At 42.5% G+C, this 23,886-nt stretch overlaps 1 long non-coding RNA gene across 2 annotated transcripts in view; it reads right to left on the bottom strand.

The window, feature by feature from the left end:
* Positions 1–539: 539 nt before the first annotated feature.
* Positions 540–23,886, bottom strand: part of LOC109895019 (uncharacterized) — a 68,268-nt gene continuing 44,921 nt past the window's right edge. Inside the window, exon 5 of one of the 2 annotated variants that reach the window (XR_004210863.1) lies at positions 540–1,457. This is a non-coding gene — a long non-coding RNA (uncharacterized LOC109895019). The remainder of the gene's footprint in view (positions 1,458–23,886) is intronic. The other variant, XR_004210860.1, reaches the window with a different exon arrangement.

The following is a 23,886-nucleotide window of genomic DNA, read 5'->3' as shown; positions in this document are numbered from 1 at the left end:
AATCACTGAGGTCAGAGGTCGCCTGCACCACAGCTCAACATGTCCCTATGCCTCCATTAATCCAAATAATCACTTATCTGCTCAAATCCAATGAGTAAATGTAACATTTGGGTGTGGGTGTATGCATTTGCCATATACTGTATGAGACGACTGCATTCAATCTGGAAGGATATTAACTGAAGTTACATTTAGTTTAACTTTTATGTATGGTGGGTAAAGACCAAACCGACCAAACCAAACTCTCTGTAAAGACCAAACCGTCTTCATGTCTAAATGGAATGAGGGATGAGGAGGAGCACATGGGTATGTGATCAAGAGAGGAGTGAAGTGAGACAAGTCATCTCTTCATCCAAACCTGCTGTCCAGCCACTGGCCTTCCCCTAAATATTTCAACCAAATACAATATTTCCTCTAACTGCTCTAGTAACAGAGTTCAGTGGAGGATTTAGCCAAATTCTTTATTTCTCTAGCAGTGGTATGCCTTTCTGCATGCATAAAGAAAAAGACAAAGTGAGAAATTCACCATTCACACACTGTTAGATTTGTACAATTGGGAAAGCATATAATCCAGAAAGAATTATTTGAACTTTCGAAGATGAATAGATTCCTCTGTGTTCATTTCAAATACACCTCTCTCCCCACACACACACGTACGCTACACAAAAACTCATGAAAACGCGCATCTGCTAAAGTAGCTGATATGAAATGCTTCTATGACGGGCGTCAATACCCTCAGTCTTTCCACAAAAGTTGAAAAAGGGATAGGGATAGGGGGAAAAATACATTTAATGGCTGACCGACCACTGTGCTGCGGCATAATAACTAAGGAGGCTATTTATTCTTAATTGATATGGCCTTTCTTACTATGAAAAGAACAATTATTTCTAGCACCACACGCCTCTTGTATGCACAGTAAGCTATCAACACAAAGTGCCCTGAGTGAAATGAGCAAGACTCGTCATCGTACAACTCCAAACTTGAGTGTGAGCCTTTTCATCTTTTCCCATATAAAAGCACCACCATTTTACCATCAAGATTATAAAATGTGACAATATAATAGCAATTTAGTATATCAACAGTATTTATAAGGCATTAAAGTCAATGACACATGGTGAGCAACAGCATAAAACAACGAATTCTTGTTAAGCCGATATTGCTTTCGTGGCATGCAGCATCATTTCATTCGAGCATATCACTGAGGAAGTCATCGAAGCTGGTAGGTACCCAGTCGCTCCGCAGTTTTGTTTCGATGTTGACCAAAGTGATCCCACTTTGTTGATCTCAAAATGTGAGTTGAATTGCAAAAAAAAGTCAAGTCAACGGAATTAAAATGTAATGTTGCTATTCCATTGGCTTTGTAAACGGCACCTTCGCCCATCAAGCCTACGGGGTACGGAATGTCCCTCGCTGTCTTCTCTCCTCTTTTCCCTCCACCATCCGCCCTGGAGTTGGATAGTCTGGGGACAGACACAGTGTTGTGAGATGACAAAAAAGGGAAGATCCATTTGTTGGATTTTAATGATCTGTTTCATGGTAAAACAATATAGACGTGTTCTAATATTCTGTCTACTTCCCTGGAATCGTGTTGAGTTCACCCTCTCATAACCTACGCATCGCCAGGTTATTTACTTACTTAGGCTGAAATAGAGAAGTCAGTGCAGTAGAACATAAAAGCAATCAAGTCTCTGTGATTTAACAAGAACCTGGTCCTATCCGACTAAGAACAATACAGTACATCAGCAATTTTCTAGCCCTACTGCCTGAGTCAAAGAGAGGACCGGGTCTGTTCTCGCAACGCCCGTTATCGTGTAAAGGGAAACGTATGTCGTCTTCAACATCACCAATGGAAAAACAATTCAACGTGATCGATGGAGATTGCGGGGTTTGAATGCCTGCCTATCCCTGTTTACTTACCTCCTGGAGACACACAAAATGTCCGCTCTAAGCAGTTTGTGGACTCCCCGCTAAGCGTTTGGCCTGCTCAAAAACCAGACTGGTTCCATCTTCTGGACTCTTGGCATTCGACACACGCGTTGTGGCCATCAATGTGTCATTCAAATACCATGCCTTTAGAGCCGTACTACTGAAGAATGTTGCTTTCTTCTTTTGGTATTTTGGTTGTTCTTATTGGCATGATTGCCCTTGTGCTCGTCTTTTTTTCAGATTGAAAGTCACTTTTGACCTCCAATATCTAATGACTCCATTCATCTGAGAAGAGGTCACCACGAGAGGAAGATCCCCCCCCCCCCCCCCCCGTGGGATGTTTAGAAGTAAGTCCCCTCGTTTCACTGCAACATTAAGTATTAAAGAAAACTGCCAACGTCACATGAAAAAAAGCTCAGTACACAAAAAAAAGATAAGGTGACGACGCCGAGACAGCTGAAAAAGTGTTTCTGTTGAAAAACGGCAGGTATTGTTTTAAGCAGAAAGATGTCAGAGTGGAGCCAGTGGCAAAGCGAGGAGTGACAATGGTGCTGCTAAACTGCTTTGGCAAGAGATGACAGGGGCATTTGGAAGAAATAAACAGTCAACATCACACAGTCACTTTGTTTCCTCTACTTAAAAACATCCTGATTCATTTCAATCCTAAAACACTCTGTAATTGGGGCAATGGATGAAGGGGTGTGGGATATAGGGCGGCTTTTCAACGGCTGTGAGCAAGTGTTTTTTTTCCCAAGCTATTACTACCATTACAATGTGAATCTCTCGCCCCTATGGATTTGCTTTCTGTGTTGTGCCAAACGCTCGTTCAAGAAAACTCCACATGGAATAAGCTAATCCCTTTCAAGCGGGACGCGGGCAGCCGCGGACATGACTTTGCAAAGGGGGAGATGATGTCACCCGTTCAAAGTTTGGATTGAGAACACCCCCCCATTCACCACCTTCCCTTTGAAACTAACAGCCAACTACAATAGTCAGCTTCCACTCAAAGTATTTATCAGATGGAGGGAAGACGAGTTTACATCGAGAGCAAGTATGTGTCCCTATTATCCTGCCAAGAGAGCGTCTCACAAGACTGACACTGGAGGTGACATGGAGAGAGGGAATAGGAGAGGAGGAGGAGGAAGAGGAGGAGTATGAGGAAGCGAGAAAGGGAACCGTGTCTAAAAGAGAGAGAGAGAGAAGGGGGTTGAGAGAAGAAGCAAAAATACAACTCATTATCCCAACCCCAAAAAACATCCCACACTCTCTCTCTTGTACACCGCTTTTGTTTGTGCACTCCGTCTTTGTCATTTAGTCTGACTTATTTATGAGATTTTACAAGTTCCTGTGAAGATGCAGAGCTTTTCAGTTTATGTCTAATTTAGTAAATATCCTTTCGCCAGTCAGGCTTGTCATCAACTCCCACCCCCCCTTTTATGCTCTCTGTTTTTGTCTGACTTTCCTCGTACTGTCTTCAATGGTTTGGAGTGTGGTTGGTTGACAAAGAGAAAACTAAACGAGTCTTGATACTACAATGCATTCTCTCTGATTTGCAGTCTGTTTTCCGGCACAGAAGTTGAACTGCTTAGCTGTATGCCACAGACTAAACAACATGCAGTAACTAGTGTGAGGGCATCCGACTACAACACTAGTTTTGGGAAGTTTGTCGAATATCCATTGTCTTTTAAAGCAGAGAGGAGGATAATGGTCAGTAACACACACAACAGTAATCTGCTCTGTCTCGCTGGGTCTCACTTTAGCAATACCCATGTTAATAATCACAGTAGTATGGTGGGTTACAAAATGAGAAAAGAGAGAGAGAGATGAAATATATTTGGAATGTTTTATGGAAAACAATCTGACACAAAGTAATATTCATCTCCAATGAATCCAATATTCTTTTTGGAATGATATTAGACGGTATCTATTATATCTACCATTGTGTTCCCATCTGCCCTTTTCAGGATCTAAATTATGTGCATTAGTACTGTACGTAAATGGGCTAATGCCTGTCTGTATTTAGCGGGCTACATGCCGTGAATATATTCTCTGCTTCAAGAAGTAATTGGTAATTACAGTGGTCATTTAGGCAATCACTGTCTCTCCGAGATTCATGTCATTCTTAAAAATAACTAGCTCTTAACCTTTGACAGAATTCTACAGAAACTGTTCATCATCACCCCCGCTTTGATTAATTTTTGCACACACACACACACCACACACACACACACACACATCAATAACATTGATACTTTTACATTTGTTAAGTGTGGCAGTCTACCTCCCCCATGTGAAGAGGAAAGAAACATAGGACTGAATAGCACCAGGAACACAGCATACTTCTAAACTCATTTGACCTATCCCTTGGACGAGTCTCTCCATCTCTCCCAACCAAAAGTTATGAGTAAGTATTGCTACACTTTAGCAACAATAAGCCTTTCTTTTCCAACCAACGCGTTCTCCTCTCACTCATTCTTCATCTATTTCTTGCCTCCCCTCTCAGTTTCTTGATTTAAAAACCTCACATCGCACATAAGTCATATCTGTGCATAATGAACCTCCATCCAGAGAAACTTCGCTTCCAGGTGGATATTGTATGTGAAAAATAGCCAGGTTGACAACATTAGCATTGAAACAGTTATCCCCTAAACGTACAGCCTCCATTATTGGATGTTCACAGACTCTTTAGCATCTTCCATTGGCTTTTCCCGCAGGCAAAATGTGAAATCAGTTTCTTACTTTCACTGACTAGCAGGTCAGCTTTTTTAATACCCAGCCAGAAAGAAACTATTTCATAAATACAGTTTATCCCTGGTACAGACAATTTAAAGTATTTCAAACACAGTGCTAATCACAAAACCCATATTAAAGCCATGTGAATGTGTTTTTGTTTCACACAGAGCAAGACAATACTAAAAATCAAAACATTATGAAACAACATCGTGCCACTTATACGGAGCATTCGGACCACATGTATTTCAGTTGGTTAGAAACAGGAGGAAGTCATATAGGGAAACTAGAGATTAGCTTAACATTGAATGTCGAAGAAGTCATGTCGGGACAAAAGTTAATGCAGTTTAGCTGCTACTTTGTACACTGAACCCTAAAATGTGATTTGCACACCTTATAATTCCTTACTCTTGCAACGTTTGTCCTCACTCAAAATTGAGAAAGGAAATGAACTCAAAGAAGGGTCCCTGTAATATTAATGAGGGAGTTTGTATGGGTAGTGTGATTTAAGCTGCCTTTTATGCCTGAGTTACTCAGCTCAAATTATGTATTCAGAATAATACTTAACATTTTCTTTCTTTAACTGAAAGAATGTAGCCTACCGTGGGACTCTGCTTAGTGGAAGGTGTTTAAGATACAAAAACAGAGAGATTAACCCAGCGACGGCCTGGCCCTCTCTCCTTGGCTGTGCTTCACATCCCTGCTGATACGACACTGTGACTTTGGGCCTGAGTGACCACGCCTGTCTGATAACCTGTCGCTGTGGAACTCACTAAAGTGGGTTTGCCTTGATGGATGTGGCAGTTGGTTGACCGATGTGGAAGCTGTTTAGCTGAAACATTTACACACGTCAATATTCCTTCTTGCTCTCTAAAACACAAGAATATGTATTATTGTGCTGATCAAATTCATAACTAAACTAGGAGTGGGCAGGGGTTAGGGAGTGGGAGTGGGAGTGGGAGATACAGGAGTGAGATAGGGGACTGCGGTTGAAGTGGTTGTACCTGGCAGGTATGACTTCACCATTGTTTGAGAAGAAATGGGGCCTCCCTTCAAATGTACCAACCTCATACAAAACAATATCATCAGGCCCTCAGAGGGCTTTAGGGTTGTCATGTGTTGAAATGTTTTTAAACAATGGTTTGGAGAGAAGGCAACCTCCAAGCACATAACATACAGTGCATTCGGGAAAGCATTCAGACCCGTTGACTTTTTCCACATTTTGTTACGTTACAGCCTTATTCTAAAATGGATTCAATAGATTTTTTCCCCACTCAATCTACCCACAATTGCCCATAATGACAAAAGCAAAAGTACACATTTACAGTGCCTTGCGAAAGTATTCGGCCCCCTTGAACTTTGCGACCTTTTGCCACATTTCAGGCTTCAAACATAAAGATATAAAACTGTATTTTTTTGTGAAGAATCAACAACAAGTGGGACACAATCATGAAGTGGAACGACATTTATTGGATATTTCAAACTTTTTTAACAAATCAAAAACTGAAAAATTGGGCGTGCATAATTATTCAGCCCCCTTAAGTTAATACTTTGTAGCGCCACCTTTTGCTGCGATTACAGCTGTAAGTCGCTTGGGGTATGTCTCTATCCGTTTTGCACATCGAGAGACTGACATTTTTTCCCATTCCTCCTTGCAAAACAGCTCGAGCTCAGTGAGGTTGGATGGAGAGCATTTGTGAACAGCAGTTTTCAGTTCTTTCCACAGATTCTCGATTGGATTCAGGTCTGGACTTTGACTTGGCCATTCTAACACTTGGATATGTTTATTTTTGAACCATTCCATTGTAGATTTTACTTTATGTTTTGGATCATTGTCTTGTTGGAAGACAAATCTCCGTCCCAGTCTCAGGTCTTTTGCAGACTCCATCAGGTTTTCTTCCAGAATGTTCCTGTATTTGGCTCCATCCATCTTCCCATCAATTTGAACCATCTTCCATGTCCCTGCTGAAGAAAAGCAGGCCCAAACCATGATGCTGCCACCACCATGTTTGACAGTGGGGATTGTGTGTTCAGGGTGATGAGCTGTGTTGCTTTTATGCCAAACATAACATTTTGCATTGTTGCCAAAAAGTTAAATTTTGGTTTCATCTGACCAGAGCACCTTCTTCCACATGTTTGGTGTGTCTCCCAGGTGGCTTGTGGCAAACTTTAAACGACACTTTTTATGGATATCTTTAAGAAATGGCTTTCTTCTTGCCACTCTTCCATAAAGGCCAGATTTGTGCAATATACGACTGATTGTTGTCCTATGGACAGAGTCTCCCACCTCAGCTGTAGATCTCTGCAGTTCATCCAGAGTGATCATGGGCCTCTTGGCTGCATCTCTGATCAGTCTTCTCCTTGTATGAGCTGAAAGTTTAGAGGGACGGCCAGGTCTTGGTAGATTTGCAGTGGTCTGATAATCCTTCCATTTCAATAGTATCGCTTGCACAGTGCTCCTTGGGATGTTTAAAGCTTGGGAAATCTTTTTGTATCCAAATCCGGCTTTAAACTTCTTCACAACAGTATCTCGGACCTGCCTGGTGTGTTCCTTGTTCTTCATGATGCTCTCTGCGCTTTTAACGGACCTCTGAGACTATCACAGTGCAGGTGCATTTATACGGAGACTTGATTACACACAGGTGGATTGTATTTATCATCATTAGTCATTTAGGTCAACATTGGATCATTCAGAGATCTTCACTGAACTTCTGGAGAGAGTTTGCTGCACTGAAAGTAAAGGGGCTGAATAATTTTGCACGCCCAATTTTTCAGTTTTTGATTTGTTAAAAAAGTTTGAAATATCCAATAAATGTCGTTCCACTTCATGATTGTGTCCCACTTGTTGTTGATTCTTCACAAAAAAATACAGTTTTATATCTTTATGTTTGAAGCCTGAAATGTGGCAAAAGGTCGCAAAGTTCAAGGGGGCCGAATACTTTCGCAAGGCACTGTACATAAGTATTCAGACCCTTTACTCAGTACGTTGTTGAAGTGCATTTGGCAATGATTACAGCCTTGAGTCTTCTCATGACACGTTCGTTGGAGGCATAGTAGGACCAACGTGCAGCGTGATCTGGGTTCCACATATTTTATTAGAAGTAAGTGAACCACGCAACAAAACAATAAAGAATAAACGAAACGTGACGACAATGGAGTGCTAACATGCAACTACACATAAACAATATCCCACAAACACAGGTGGGAAAAAGCTACCTAAATATGATCCCCAATTAGAGTCAACGATACCAGCTGCCTCTAATTGGGAATCATACAAAATCACCAAAGTAGAAAAACAAAAATAGAACCCCACACAGAAATAAATAAACTAGACCACCCCCAGTCACGCCCTGACCTACTTCACCATAGAGAAACAATGGCTCTCTATGGTCAGGGCGTGACATCTTGGGTATGACGCTACAAGCTTGGCACACCTCTATTTGGGGAGTTTCTCCCATTCTTCTCTGCAGATCCTCTGAAGTTCTGTCAGGTTGGATGGGGAGCATCGCTGCACAGCTATTGTCAGGTCTCTCCAGAGATGTTCGATCGGGTTCAAGTCCGGGGTCTGGCTGGGCCACTCAAGGACATTGAGACTTGTCCTGAAGCCACTCCTGCGTTGTCTTGGCTGTGTGTTCAGGGTCGTTGTCCTGTTGGAAAGAGAACCTTCACCCCAGTCTGAGGTCCTGAGCGCTCTGGAGCAGGTTTTCATCTCTGTCAGAGTGACCATCGTGTTCTTGGTCACCTCCCTGACCAAGGCCCTTCTCCCCCGATTGCTCAGTTTGGCCAGGCGGGCAGCTCTAGGAAGAGTATTGGTGGTTCCAAACTTCTTACATTTAAGAATGATGGAGGACACTGTATTCTTGGGGACCTTGAATGCTGCAGACATCTTTTGGTACCCTTCCCCACATCTGTGCCTCAACACAATCCTGTCTCAGGAGCTCTACGGACAATTCCTTCGACCTCATGGCTTGGTTTTTGATCTGACATGCACTATCAACTGTGGGACCTTATATAGACAGGTGTTTGCATTTCCTAATCATCCCCAAACAATTGAATTTACCACAGGTGGACTCCAGTCAAGTTGTAGAAACATCTCAACGATGAACAATGGAAACAGGATGCACCTGAGCTCAATTTCGAGTCTCATAGCAAAGGGTCTGAATACTTATGCAAATCAGGTATTTCTGTTTTTTTTGTTTAATACATTTGCAAACATTTCTAAAAACCTGTTTTCACTTTGTCCTTATGGGGTATTGTGTGTAGATTGATGAGGATTTTTTAGTGGATTGTTCCAATTTTAGAATAAAGCTGTAACGTAACAAAATGTGGAAAAACATCAAGGGGTCTGAATACTTTCCGAATGCACTGCATATAATGTTGAAGATCATGATTATGGGAATTGGGATTTGTTGCAATCCAAACAGTGAGAACTAACCATGCTCGTAGAGCAGTAGCCATCGGCGGATCTGTTTATTTCGGTCTGCCTCCAACGCATACTGTCTGTACACATTGTAAAGGCAGAGAGGAGAGCAATAAGGACCTTGGGTTGGCTGCTATGAAAATGGCTGGTTTTGACCGTCCGTTCATGGCAACGCCTGTGTGCGTTTGTGTCTCTGAGAGTGTTTGTGTGTCTGTTTATTACACTGCACAGACGTGTGATCAGTCGGAATACAGCAGGATCACGTTTTGCGCTGACAACGCTGTCACCCTATTTAGGCCTTATAGGAATTAGACTGGAGAAGATCTGCTCCTACAACACTCTAAGCTGTGTTTTAGCATTTCTGTGCGGTTCTGGATTTTATCAAGATTTCCCACTGAGTAGAGAAATATTAGTGTGGCAGATATATCTGCCAATTCAAACTTGCATCAAAAGCGTATCGACCACGCAGCCGAAACAGCATCTCCGTGCACTTCGTCCTTTGAATTGTAAAATCAGCTTGGCAAAAAGAAGCGGCACCATAAAATTCAGCTGTGGTTTTCTTTCAGCCAAAGCGCTTTTCCTTTGTCGAAAAAAAAGGGGAGAAAAGCCTAGGTCTTAGCTGCGCAAGAGTATGGGGAATGCATGGGTCCATCTGGCACCCAAAGACGAGGCTTTGTCAGGATCCATCCAAGACAAGACACATTGCTGCAGAAGGGTCCTTTTCTACAGCACCTGCAAAATACCTCTGAGCCCACAGCCACAGAGATGGAGCGACTGACTGCATGCTCACATTGTTCTATATTCTGCAAGGGTAATCACTCCCGCACCCTCTATGTGCCCTCGCAGAAAACTTGCACTCCCTCTTAGGCTTCACAAACGGGAAAATAAGATTGCCTTTAAGGTTTCTCAGTGCTGGGACATTGCACAGGGACAGAGACACAGGTACAGAGAGTGAGAGAGATGAGGGAGGCACCTAGAGAGAAAGATGAACAGGAAGAGAGAATGCCTTTAACCTTTATTTAACTAGGCAAGTCAGTTAAGAACAAATTCTTATTTACAATGACGGCCTACCTCGGCCAACCCGGACGACGCTGGGCCAATTGTGAATCTCCATATGGGACTCTCAATCACGGCCCGATGTGATACAGCGTGGATTCGTACCAGGGACTGTAGTGACGCCTCTTGCGCTGAGATGCAGTGCCTTAGGCCGCTGCGCCACTCGGGAGCCACGACTGGCGAAAGAGAGTGCAAAAGAGAGGAAGGAAAAGAGAGAGAGAGAGAGCAAGAGAAAGAAATGGAGAGATGTGTCTATTATTTACCCTGGGACACCTCATGCTTCACTGCTCTTCGTTAGGGAGAGAAAGGACGTCTTGCCTTATCGCAGGTGCCCAATTTGCTCCCGATTCTGTATGCCTTCTCAATTGATTTCGGTGACAAAGTCTGAAATCATTTTCAACTCCGACTATGACATTTGAAAAGGGTGCTCGACTTCCTCAGAGGTGGGTCTGCTATCTCTACTTGGATATGTCTGAGAAACAGACAAAAAAGGCCACATGAAATAACCATAATATGTGTTTAATATAGACTATTCACAGCTGTTTTATGAAAATTAGAATTAGGTTATGCTTGAAGCACGTTGATGATAAATCCGTTCTAAGCTGAATTATGATGCTATAAAATATGTCCTGTACTGGCACATACAACTTTTTAAGTGTATTAAATATTCCAATCATATTTAAAAACGTTATAATCTCTCCATATAATTAGAATTTTATGAGTAATTGCTCGTGAGAGTCAGAGGTGAAGGTGAATGTAATTCCCATATTGTCGTCCTCCACAAGACAACCACTACAGTAAAACTATAATAATATATTTAAAACCACTATCATCCAAGACAATATAATGACCCTCCGGTAATTTCACAAAAACCAGGCACACAGAGCCATGTCTACTTATGTCTTCTTTACAGAGAGATTACAGTAGCTTTAGATTGAATTACACACTTGCTAGTGCACAGCACACATACAGGTATTGACATTTAAAATTAAGAATACATCGTGAAGGAATATTTGATACTACAGTATATGTCCAGGCAAGTGTCCCTATCTCCATAGCTCAGGAGTTACAGAGAGCAGCCACAGAGAACATGCCTACATTTCCGGTTGAGAGTTAGCACTAACGCCATGGTCTGAACGGACACCAAAAGCAGAGCTAGCAGTATCAGGTCAAGTTGCTTGACTGATCTGTTACACAGGAGGGCCATGGTTGACCGTGGCACTTGTCTAGTAAGTAGCTTTAACGGGCCATTAAGCAGCACGATTGAGGATGACTCAGTTCCAAAGCATGGTATGTGGAGTGGTAATATAGCACAGTCACGGGGTCAAACACCATAGAAGACATCAATACCACTGTATGTCTGTTAACCCTGCTTTCTTTTATTGAATTAAATTAGCCACAATTTAGCACTATAATAAGCATGGAACAAAATGTCGATCACGAAATGAAATGATGTCCATTGCAAGTTGTCAAGTACATTTGTATGATGTGGACTGTCAAAACGCTGCTGTTTCTGACAATCCGACAGAGCCTTAGATCCTGGCTTCAACTTATCTAAAGCAGCTTAGAGCATCAATGTGTCCATCAAATCCAACCCCTCAGAATGGGAGACCTCCCTCCCATTGTACCAGTAAGTCAGTGCTTTAGAGAAGAAGACGGGAGGGAGGGAAGTTATAGTCCCAAATCTCTCCTCCTTCAAGTCCATACAACACGCCAGTGACCCACGGTTCGGAGAGCTGCTAGAGTCGGCTACTGTATGTGTGAGTTTCACTGATGTCCTCATTGATGCAGCAGGACACAGAGCCATAGAGCCCGGGCATTTTAGCTTCCAACCACAGCTCCTCGGAGGACCCCGCTATCCCTCACATGTATGCCGAGATAAAGCCGCGCCAGGCGGCATCAAAAGTTGCAGGGCCAAAGAACAGAAAAGAAAAATCAAGAAGTTTAAACTGTGGAGCCTTCCCCTAAAGGCAAGCTGGCCAGCCATCTGCGCACACTCTAGTCATAGCCACCACCTCTGGAAGAGAGGGAAAGAGAGAGAGACAACGAGAGAGAGATGCAGAGAGAATGAAAGAAAAAAGAAAGAAAGAGAGGAACAGAAAGAGAAAGAAAGATAACAAAAGAGGAGGTGGACAAGCAGTCCTGGACTGTCATTGACCTCCTGGTGGCCTCTTTGAGCTGGACTACTGTGTTTCCCTCCAATACCTCGTGGAAGACATTACCCCTCTTCTACTAGGGGTAAGACACACATCTCCTGCATTTGAAAAGTTTCTCTTTAAAAAAATGGACAATGGGGCATTGACCACTGACATTGACTATGTTATGCCTGGAAGAATGGCTTCCTTTTCACCAAAAGATCCCAGTTTATTGTTTTTTTTATTCCTCTTTCCTGGGAAAATCTGCCAGAGCTTATACATCGAAGCCAACACATGAACTTTCAATCAGGGATTAGCCGGATTTTCCAATGTGGATCTTCTTTTGTGAATTTGGCCAGCGTCGCCTCTGTCGTTGGCAAGGGGAATGTAAATAGAATATGATCCCTGGGCCAAGGGGATTGCCTCGCTTATTTCAAAGAAAGACTTCAAAAACAGGGCCATTTAGCCCTCTCCATGAGTGTGATGTTTCAGCGGTTTGAAGTGTCGTCCACAAGACAGACCACCAAAAAGTCCCCTTCAAATGTAGGAAACATACTGCCGTCATGCACTTTGTCAGCGCGGCCAAAAGACAAAACGGCTCAAAGAAAAGGAGGAGAGAAGGCAAACACAACAACTGAAGACAGAATGAAAGCGATCTCTCTATCAAGTCTATTGGCCTTCTGACATCCCTCTATCTCTGTCCATCCCCATATCTCCCATCCTTCCCGGGCCCTCCTCTCACCATTGTCCCACGCAGAAGTCCACTTTCCCAGATATAGATGCTAATCCGAGCTTACCGTGCTGGCTCGTCAGATAAGGGGGCGCCACACTGCTGCATGTATGACTCCCATGCACTATTAGAGCTCTGGTTGTGGCCATGGGCCACCAGAAAAGTTGGACTGAGGTCTATCTGAATGGGGCTTTGTAGACACACACAGGCAGCACACACACATGCATGCACAAAAGCTACCCGGGAAGACTTAACTTCCACACGAACAGAAGTTTTAACTTAAAAAGAACAATGAACAAGTATGCCACCCAATTGAGCTTTGTGTTTGTTCTTGAAATGTCAATTTGAAAATCCCCCCTACTTTGAAGAAGATAGGGCACTATAATCAGGCTGCAAACGCACCATTTTTTTTGAGTTAGTGCTTAAACTGGGGTATTGCAGCAACTTTGCTTTGTGTTCACAACATCACATAAAAAGTGACCAAGGTATATCTTTACCTCCAAGGCTGTACCCCTCTAACAGAGCTCTGTATAACAAAGTATAATTGTTCAGCAACACATTCTAAATGTATATTCTCTCTTTATCCATCTCACTCCGTCATCCCCTTGTCTCAATCCCTCTCTTTCTGTTTACTAACGATCGCTCTCCCCCAGTCATCTCCTCCCTTCCAAAAGTCTGTCAGCCTAGCTTGGTGTGAAGTGGGGAGTGGTGATGGGGGGGGGGGTGCTCATCATACCGCGGCCCCCCTGAAGCGTGGGGCTGTTCAGCAGGTAGATAGTCTCCCACTGGGTGGACGGCAGGCTCCTGGGGAGGGAGGGAGGCTTGTTTTGGAGCTGGTAGGGGTTCCAGGAATCAGACAGGTCTGGTGTGCTCACTCACATCAGCTGGGATTCAGGACGCCACTTTGCGTGGTTAACTTGGAAAACAAAAACACTGCTGAGCATCAAGGTAAACAGCAGTCAGTTGTCTTCCATTGTAACACTGTTGTGCTCTTGAAAATGGAGAAAGGTAGGCCTACAGAGGAAGACAGAGGGAAAACGATATGGTATAGTGACTATGTGTCTCCATTTCATTGGTCATTCAATAAGAACTGAAACCCTTGTGGAGAGAGTGATGGTGATGAGAGGGTTTTAAGCCTCAGAATGGCTTTGAGGCACAGTAGCAACCACGTCCCAGTTTGTTTCTCACCTATTCATGTCACCCTTTGTTCTCTAAGTCCTGTTTCTGCATGGAGATCCGTGTCTAACCAACTCTCTTTTGTTTGTCTTTAAGTTGCTTGTTTTCGCCACAGCAGCGTGCACCAGAGTTTCCTGCTTGTTTGTGTGATTAGTGCGCTGTATCAGAGCAGGGCTGCTTGGGGCCTGGGGGTGCTGTGTGCTGTGTGAAATGGCCCTCCACTCTGCCCACCTATCTCTCCCAAGAAGGGGCCACAGCCTCCCAGTGGAAAATCCAGGTCTCCGAGCAGAAGACGAGGAGGGGAGGGGATTAGGGGTTCCGCCTGAAAACCACGGTAAATTGAGTCCTCACTGTTTATTTTTATACTTTGCATTGTAAATTAAAAGGGTGGAGTAAGGGGGGTGAATTAGTCATATTGTCGTTTTCAAATCAGATTGTTTTTCCCAACCAAGCAAATGTAACACCCCAGAGCACAGAGAAGACAATGCAAGCAAATATATGTGTGTCTGACGAGTGGAGGGAATCAGATATAACCTACTTGGTGTTCTTTATTTCTGTTGTTTGGCAGGACGGGCAAGACTGGTGTTTTTAGTTACCCGGACAGGATAATTAATTTGGAACATTCAATGGTGTCTAAGTACTTGTTTTGGGCCTACTTCAAATCAAATCAAATGTTATTGGTCACATACACATGGTTAGCAAATGCGAGTGAAGCGAAATGCTTGTGCTTCTAGTTCCGACAATGCAGTAATATCTAACAAGTAATCTCACAAATTCACAACAACTACCTTATACACACAAATGTAAAGGGATGAATAAGAATATGTACATATAAATATATGGATGAGCGATGGTCGTGCGGCATAGGCAAGATGCAGTTGAAGGTGTAGAATACAGTACTTACATATGAGATGAGTAATGTAGGATATGTAAACATTATTAAAGTGGCGTTATTTAAAGTGACTAATAATACCTTTATTAAGTCCATTTATTAAAGTGACCAGAGATTTGAGTCTGTATGTTGACAGCAGCCTCTCTATGTTAGTGGTGGCTGTTTAACAGTCTGATGGCCTTGAGATCAAAGCTGTTTTTCAATCTTGATGCACCTGTACTGACCTCGCCTTCTGGATGATAGTGGAGTGAACAGGCAGTGGCTCAGGTGGTTGTTGTCCTTGATGATCTTTTTGGTCTTCCTGTGACATCAGGTGCTGTAGGTGTCCTGGAGGGCAGGTAGTTTTCCCCCGGTGATGCGTTGTGCAGACCCTACTACCCTCTGGAGAGCCTTGCGCTTGAGGGCGGTGCAGTTGCCAAACCAGGCGGTGATACAGCCCGGCAGGATGCTCTCGATTGTGCATGTGTAAAAGTTTGTGAGTGTTTTAGGTGACATGCCAAATTTCTTGCGCTGGTGCGCCTTCTTCACCATGCTGTCTGTGTGGGTGGACCATTTCAGTTTGTGAGTGATGTGTACGCAGATTAACTTAAAACTTTCCACATTCTCCACTACTGCCCCGTCGATGTGGATTGGGGGGGGGGATATGTTGTTTCCTTCTTCACCATCTGGGGGAGGCCAGTCAGAAAGTCCAGGACCCAGTTGTACAGGACGGGAGCTTAATGACGAGTTTGGAGGGTACGATGGTATTAAATGCTGAGTTGTAGTCTATGAACAGCTTTCTTACATAGTAAGAATAGTAAGGTATTCCTCTTGTCCAGATGGGATAGGGCAGTGTGCAGTGTGATGGCGATTGAATCGTCACTGGACCTATTGGAGTGGGTCTAGGGTATCAGGTAGAGTGGAGGTGATATGCTCCTTGCCTCGTCTCTCAAAGCACTTCATGATGACAGAAGTGAGTGCAACGGGATGATAGTTATTTAGTTCAGTTACCTTAGCTTTCTTGGGAACAGGCACAATGGTGGCCATCTTGAAGCATGTGGGGACAACAGACTGGGATAGGGACTGATTGAATATGTCCGTAAACACACCAGCTAGCTGGTCTGCGCATACTCTGAGGACGCGGCTAGGAAAGCGACCTGGGCCGGCAGCCCTGCGAGGGTTAACACGGTTAAATGTTTAACTCACGTTGGCCACGGAGAAGGTGAGCCCACAGGCTTTGGTAGTGTGCCGTGTCAGTGGCACTGTATTGTCCTCAAAGCGATCAAAGAAGATGTTTAACGTCTGGGAGCAAGACGGGGCTGGTTTTCTTTTTGTAATCCATGATTGACTGTAGACTCTGCCACGTACGTCTTGCGTTTGAGCCATTGAAATGTGACTCTACTTTGTCTATATACTGATGCTTTGCTTGTTTGATTGCCTTGCGGAGGGAATAGTTGCACTGTTTGTATTCGGTCATGTTTCCAGTTGCCTTGCCATGATTAAAAGGGGTGGTTCGTGCTTTCAGTTTTGCGCGAATGCTGCCATCAATCCACGGTTTCTGGTTAGGAAATGTTTTAATAGGCATAGTGGGTACGACATATCAGGTGCACTTGCTAATAAACTCGCTCACCGAGTCAGTATATACATCAATGTTGTTGTCTGAGGCTATCCGTAACATATCCCAGTCCACGTGATCGGAGCAATCCTGAAGCATGGAATCCGATTGGTCAGACCAGCGTTGGACGGACCTGAGCACGGGCTTTTCCTGTTTTAGTTTCTGTCTATAGGCTGGGAGCAACAAAATGGAGTTATGGTCAGATTTGCCGATGACAGGGCGGGGGAGGGCTTTGTATGCATCGCGGAAGTAGCAATGATCCAGAATGCTAGCAGCCCGTGTCGCGCATTCGATATGCTGATAGAATTGAGGAACTCATTCTCAGGTTAGCTTTATTAAAATCCCCAGCTACAATAAATGCAGCAGTAGTATGTAATATGCTCGGAAGCGGTAGATGGTGTGCTCAACTTCTGATTCTGACCAGTAGGCCGCTCCATCTGCCTCTCCTGCGGCGACTACGTTGTTTTGGGTGGGCCTCTGGGATAAGATCCCATGTCCAGGGTGTAGATCCGAACAAAAGATCCGCTTCGGGAAAGACGTATTCCTGGTCGTAATGTTGGTAAGTTCTCATCGTTTTTATATCCAATAGTTCTTCCCGGCTGTATGTAATAACACTTGAGATTTTCTGGACTAACAATGTGAGAAATAATACATTTTAAAAAACGAATTACTGCACAGTGTCCTAAGGACCTGAAGCGAGACGACCATCTCTGTCGGTGCCATCTTGTGCCGACTTTGTGAGGAATAAGAGGCTAAAACAATTGTTTTCACCTCTGTCAGCCTTCTTGGATAAATACAGTATGATAAATGAAAAGAGATACTCTGACGTTCTAATTTAAGGCCATTACCCTTATGCCACTCCCCTTTTCCACTGAGATTCTAATTTAAGGTGAAACACAAATAAACCAATTATAAGATCCACATGAATAAAACATTTCTTTGTGCAGTATTTGTTTGACACGTACCTCTCCTTTACTGTAGATTCAGCTTGAGCTGGAGCGCATTCTGTAGATAAATAATAATGACACATTAAAAGAGAGACAGAACAATAGACATCGGGTCAACATTGATTGATTTTGACGTTTTTTTTTTTTTCACAAAGCAACAAAAACAACACAAAGAAAGGAGATAGAATGAAACACACATTCTCCATCGTAAATCATAATTGATATTTGCATAGGTGATGTTTAAAGGTTGAATGACTCGAATACTTGTCTTGAGAAACATTTTTGTGAAAGACGCATAAATAACTGCCTCGTTTTAATTCCTTAGATATTTGTCTCTTTCAATCTGATTGTCTCACTCACTCTAAGCGAGTCAGAAAAACAAAGTATTCTACCCTGTTGCCCTGTTATTACTGTAACTAAGAGACAGAGGGTATTCCATAGATTTGGGACATTCAAGTAGGTGCAACATTTGTCTGTAATCCCTCCATGCCCCGTATGGACACACCATGCTACACATGTCTAGGGACATGCTAAAGATCAGAGGTCGGGGGGGGGTGGGGGCCTTTGAGTGTTCTAGTTGTCACTATGATTCAGCTCAGACTTTGATAACTCGTTTGGAGAAGCATGGAATTCTAGCAGGGTCTGTATCTATCTGGTCTTGTCTATCGTAACTGGTCTTCCCCTATAAATCCAGGTTAGATGACATTCAGAGATGGCAAACAAAAAGAGGGGGCAGGTATTCTGGCCTTGGAGTCAATAGTGCCTCTCTTTTTCACTTGGGGCAATACAGAGTAAAGACAGTAGTATACTAGGGGCAGGAGGGGGGGAAGGGGCTGTAAGACGGGTAAGGGGCATCAGCATATGATCACATGAGCAGAACTGACAATAACCGTTATCCCCAAAAATCCCCAAAAAGAGTTAAATAAGCAATTCATATGTACAAAGAAGGCCTATCATCAATGCTCAAGATATGAACTGAGATCTCCACACATACATTTTTCTTTTTAGATAGCGACATATTAGGAAGCGCACCAAAATGATAGAGACTTTAATGTATTCTGGTATATTACTCTAAATGGTTTCATCAGTCTTTGAAAACTGAGAAAATGTGCGGTTTATTATCTCTCAATAGTGGGTGATGAATCTTTGCCAAAGGCCCCTAAACCATACATGGTATATAGAGGAGGGAAGGTGGGGGGTGGGATGGGATGGGGAGTCATTCCAAGTCGATGAGGAGCTTGGAGAGGAGGTGGAGGGCAACCTTTCTCTCTCCTCTCATCCTGCCTCTCTTACACCCAAGTTATTTGTATGAATGCTTTGCATCACTACCTTAAACTCACCATTAATCAATCCACCATTTTATTATTTCTGTAAGCGTGGCGCAGATTGCTAAATAAAAAAAGATTTCCGCGTGAAGAAAAAAGGAAAAATGCAAGCGTATTCATTGGACCTTAAAATGTTTTGATGGCTTCTCAGAGGCACATTATATTTACATAGGAATGTGTCATTAACGTCAACGGCGAACCAGAAACTATTAAACTAATACAATGCCAAACTGAACAACCTTGAGAATTGATTAAAGCCATTGTGAGTTTTAAAAATGCTCCATTCTTTGAGTTAAAACAAAAGACTGATGCATTCAGCTCCGGTTATAATTCAGCTGTCAACTTTCATTGATGTATTTGACTTCCGCAGCTAGCATTTACATACTTTATATATAGCAAAGGAGGGATCTATGCAGAGAATCATAATGGAGGTTTGAAACAAACACGCCACTGTTTGTGTTTCATTTCAAATTAGCCGCTGTAATTTTCAACAAGACTGCAGGCATTGTTTGCTTGGCAAAGTCATGTGTTGAGAGCATATTTAATTCCTCCATTATTGCTCTGGTTGTAAATGCATTCTTTTCAGACAAGTGCTCTTTAACATCAGTGAGTAATCTTCACTCTTAGCTCATCTTTGCCTTGATATTATGGGCCCAGTGACCTTTCTGGCCAAAAAACCCACATCTGCTCATTCATTGTGGTGAATTGTGTGCATGTGGGAATGCCTGCATGCAGGCGTACAGGTGTGTTTCTGTATGTCGATAAACAGAATGCCTTTAACAAATGTGAGACTGTTCCTACGAAACGTGATATGTTTGTTCCTGTGCGACTCCTCAGTAATGTACTGTTATAGTAATAATATGATAATGTACACTCCTAATAGGTTGGGGGAGGGGGGAGGGGGACACACACACACAGGGTGTATCATATTCAGCACCTAAATATGTTCTCCCCTGATCACACATGTTTTTTCAATATAATTATCACATTTCAGAAATGCATAGGGGATGTTTCAACAAATAGGAGCCATGACAAAATGAGGCCTTATTTATGTTTCATTATCTGCATGAACATATTTTACATCCATGGTGAGATATTTAACATTGTTTTATCATACCCTGGAGATATCTTACACACCAATCTAATTAAAGTCACCATTTTGCCCAGTATCCTATTTTAAAAAAAATCTATATATTCTATATATTATGAAATGATGCATTATTTAATATGTAAACCCCAAAGCTCCACGCGTGTTGCGATCATTTTAATCAAAAGAAAATGAATAGAGCCCCTTTTCTTAGTCCTGTTTAGAAGACTTAATTGGAGAATGGAGTAAATCTGATTATTTTCAGAGTTTCTCCAACCAAACAAAAAAAAAAGAGTGAATTAGTATGAATGAAAGCATGCATGAAATCTAGTTTTAAATCATTTACCAACCGTGTAACAAAGTGACTGTGATTACGCTGACTTAGGCCACCACTTAACAACAAACTGTGTGCCTATGCGTGTGTATCTCTCTCTCTCCCTGTGTGTGTGTGCGCGTGTGTGTGTGTGCATGTCTGCGTGCGTGTGTGAGTTGAGTCTGAGCATGCTAACCAAAGAGCGAGTATCATCATTTTTCTAGTGAATATTACATGGAGTCATATTGTTGTCTGCAGCATTGGTGCCAAAGTAGCCAGTTAAAATGCAAGCATGTACACTACAGTTCAAATTTGGGGTCACTTAGAAATGTCCTTGTTTTTGTAATAAAAGCACATTTTTTTGTCCATTAAAACAACATCAAATTGTTCAGAAATACAGTGTAGACTTTGTTAATGTTGTAGATGATTATTGTAGCTGGAAATGCCAGATTGTTTTATGGAATATCTACATTGGTGCCCATTATCAGCAACCATGACTCCTGTGTTCCAATGGCACGTTGTGTTAGCTCATCCAAGTTCAGAATTTTAAAAGGCTGATCATTAGAAAACCCTTTTGCAATTCTGTCAGCACAGCTGAAAACTGATGGCCTTCTAGTCAGAGTTGCAAAGAAAAAGCAATATCTCAGACTGGCCAATAAAAACAAAATATTAAGATGGGCAAAAGAACACAGACTCCGGACAGAAGAACTCTGCCTAGAAGGCCAGCATCCCGGAGTCGCCTCCACACTGTTGACGTTGAGACTGGTGTTTTGCGGGGGTACTATTTAATGGAGCTGCCAGTTGAGAACTTGTGAGGCATCTGTTTCTCAAACTAGACACTCTAATGCATTTGTCCTCTTGCTCAGTTGTGCACCAGGGCCTCCCACTATTTCTATTCTGGTTAGAGACAGTTTGCGCTGTTCTATGATGAGAGTAGTACACAGCGTTGTATGAGATCTCAGTTTCTTGGCAATTTCTCACATGGAATAGCCATCATTTCTCAGAACAAGAATAGGCTGACGAGTTTTAGAAGAAAGCTCTTTGTTTCTGGCCATTTTGAGCCTGTAATCGAACTCACAAATGCTGATGCTCCAGATACTCAACTAGTCTAAAGAAGGCCCGTTTTATTGCTTCTTTAATCAGTACAACAGTTTTCAGCTGTGCTAACATAATTGCAAAAGGGTTTTCTAATGATCAATTAGCCTTTCAAAATTATAAAATTGGATTAGCTAACACAAGAGCACAGGAGTCACGGATGCTGATAATGGGCTTCTGTACACCAATGTAGATATTCCATAAATAATCTGGCATTTCCAGCTACAATCGTCATTTACAACATTAACGAAGTCTACACTGTATTTCTGAACAATTTGATGTTGTTTTAATGGGCAATTTCTTTTACTTTTCTTTCAAAAACAAGGACATTTCTAAGGGACTCCAAACTTTTGAACGGTAGTGTATATTAAAAGGCAGCACAGTCTTTTGATGGACATTCGTCAGTTTATGAATACGTGTGCATATTGATTGGCAAAAGGTGAAAACCAGTTTGACACAAATATTTCTGAAAGGGCCTCTGCTATCCCACATGATTTCAAATCCATTTTAAACGCCTGTCACTTACATTTCCTTATATAAGACCCCGATGACTCCTGTAAATAATAATAATGAAAATGTCCAGAGTATATTGCATCCAGCGGGCTACATGCAGATATTAGGGTATATATTGATATGCATCTGAGTGGAGGAGGATAGTGGACCAGTTTATTTTCCTTTCATTTCTTCAAATACAGTAAACTGAGGTACAGTGGGGCAAAAAAAGTATTTAGTCAGCCACCAATTGTACAAGTTCTCCCACTTAAAAAGATGAGAGGCCTGCAATTTTCATCATAGGTACACTTCAACTATGACAGACAAAATGAGTTAAAAACATCCAGAAATTCACATTGTAGGATTTTTAATGAATTTATTTGCAAATTATGGTGGAAAATAAGTATTTGGTCACCTACAAACAAGCAAGATTTCTGGCTCTCACAGACCTGTAACTTCTTCTTTAAGAAGCTCCTCTGTCCTCCACTTGTTACCTGTATTAATGGCACCTGTTTGAACTTGTTATCAGTATAAAAGACACCTGTCCACAACCTCAAACTGTCACACTCCAAACTCCACTTTGGCCAAGACCAAAGAGCTGTCAAAGGATACCAGAAACAAAATTGTAGACCTGCACCAGGCTGTGAAGACTGAATCTGCAATAGGTAAGCAGCTTGGTTTGAAGAAATCAACTGTGGGAGCAATTATTAGGAAATGGAAGACATACAAGATCACTGATAATCTCCCTCGATCTGGGGCTCCACGCAAGATCTCACCCCGTGGGGTCAAAATGATCACGGTGAGCAAAAATCCCAGAACCACACGGGGGGACCTAGTGAATGACCTGCAGAGAGCTGGACCAAAGTAACAAAGTCTACCATCAGTAACACACTAACCGCCAGGGACTCAAATCCTGCAGTGCCAGACGTGTCCCCCTGCTTAAGCCAGTACATGTCCAGGCCCGTCTGAAGTTTGCTAGAGAGCATTTGGATGATCCAGAAGAAGATTGGGAGAATGTCATATGGTCAGATGAAACCAAAAATAAACTTTTGGTAAAAACTCAACTCGTCGTGTTTGGAGGACAAAGAATGCTAAGTTGTATCCAAAGAACACCATACCTACTGTGAAGCATGGGGGTGGAAACATCATGCTTTGGGGCTGTTTTTCTGCAAAGGGACCAGGACGACTGATCCGTGTAAAGGAAAGAATTAATGGGGCCATGTATCGTGAGATTTTGAGTGAAAACCCTTCCATCAGCAAGGGCATTGAAGATGAAACATGGCTGGGTCTTTCAGCATGACAATGATCCCAAACACATCGCCCGGGTAATGAAAGAGTGGCTTTGTAAGAAGCATTTCAAGGTCCTGGAGTGGCCTAGCCAATCTCCAGATCTCAACCCCATAGAAAATCTTTGGAGGGAGTTGAAAGTCTGTGTTGCCCAGCAACAGCCCCAAAACATCACTACTCTAGAGGAGATCTGCATGGAGGAATGGGCCAAAATACCAGCAACAGTGTGTGAAAACCTTGTGAAGACTTACAGAAAATGTTTGACCTCTGTCATTGCCCACAAAGGGTATATAACAAAGTATTGAGATAACTTTTGTTATTGACCAAATACTTATTTTCCACCATAATTTGCAAATAAATTCATTAAAAATCATACAATGTGATTTTCTGGATGTTTTTATCTCATTATGTCTGTCATAGTTGAAGTGTACCTTTGATGAAAATTACAGGCCTCTCTCATATTTTTAAGTGGGAGAACTTGCACAATTGGTGGCTGACTAAATACTTTTTGCCCCACTGTAAATCTGAACCTTTCCTTAGATTAGTATATGCTGAAGAGATAGTATTAGAGTGTTTACATTGTTCAGTAGGAGAACAAAATGGTTTGATGGACGAGCTGAAACCGAAGTGATATACAGGATATATACAGTACAGTCAAAAGTTTGGACAACCTACTCATTCAAG

The sequence above is a fragment of the Oncorhynchus kisutch genome, linkage group LG8 (genome assembly GCF_002021735.2).
Source record: "Oncorhynchus kisutch isolate 150728-3 linkage group LG8, Okis_V2, whole genome shotgun sequence".
In the NCBI taxonomy this organism is placed as follows: domain Eukaryota; kingdom Metazoa; phylum Chordata; class Actinopteri; order Salmoniformes; family Salmonidae; genus Oncorhynchus; species Oncorhynchus kisutch.
This window is presented reverse-complemented; position numbering and strand designations above follow the sequence as displayed.